Source organism: Myotis davidii, unplaced genomic scaffold, assembly GCF_000327345.1.
Source record: "Myotis davidii unplaced genomic scaffold, ASM32734v1 scaffold609, whole genome shotgun sequence".
Lineage (NCBI taxonomy): Eukaryota > Metazoa > Chordata > Mammalia > Chiroptera > Vespertilionidae > Myotis > Myotis davidii.
Window position 1 is genome coordinate 542,992 of NW_006300164.1, and position 805 is coordinate 543,796.

General features: G+C 69.1%; 1 protein-coding gene across 1 annotated transcript in view; it reads left to right on the plus strand.

Moving 5' to 3' along the window:
• TRAF2 (TNF receptor associated factor 2) overlaps nt 1–805 on the plus strand; it is a 30,313-nt gene that overhangs the window by 3,885 nt on the left and 25,623 nt on the right. The gene's annotated exons all lie outside the window — the stretch shown is intronic.

The window sequence follows — 805 nt, forward strand, 5'->3', positions numbered from 1 at the left end:
CCTCCTCCCTGTGGCCAGCGAGGCTTCGGGTCCTTGGCTCCTGGCACACGTCCAGCCCCCCCACCCCACCCCTCGCCCCTCAGGAGCTCGTGTCTGTCCCCTGGTGGCTCCTTCGCAACAGAACAGCCGCCTGAGGTGGGGCTCACTTGGGTCCCCTCCGTTCCTGACTCCCCAGGTCTGAGCCCCATCCTCTCCTTCCCTGTCCTTCTCCCGCTGCTCTGGCTCTTCCTGGGTCGCCCCCGGCCTCTCCTCACCTGTCACCCGGAGAGTCCCAGGCTGGGACCTGCCTCCCTCGGACACGCCTGGCGCCTTCCTGCCCGTCAGGTCCGGGAGGTGGGGCTGCGGCTCCCAGTGTCTCCTCGCTCTGCCCCCCGTGGCCCTTCTCACAGCCATTGGTTCTGGTCACTCGCTTGCCTTCTGTCCCGGCCGCCTGGCACCCAGCCGGCTTTGTCCCTGTGTCGCCGGCCGTGGCTGCCCCCTCTGGTGTCTCCCTCGCTGCCCGTGCGCCCCTCTCCCTGGCCAGGGCTCCCAGGGCCCCTGAACATCACTTGGAGCAGAGCCTCTGGGCCCTGTGGTCAGGGGCAGGGAGGGACGTTCTTGGCGTCGTGGGGTGGGTGGGTGCCACCAGTGGGAATTGGTCCTGACCTCTGACCCGGAGCAAAGGTGTCAGTTCTCGGCACCTGGACGGTGGCCCTTGAGGGCGGGCACTGTGGGGTCGACTGGAGCGGGAGCCACAGCTGGGGTGGCATCGGCCGGCCGGGTGGGCCTGGCTTCCAGGGCCCTGTGTGAGCTCTCTGGACACTTT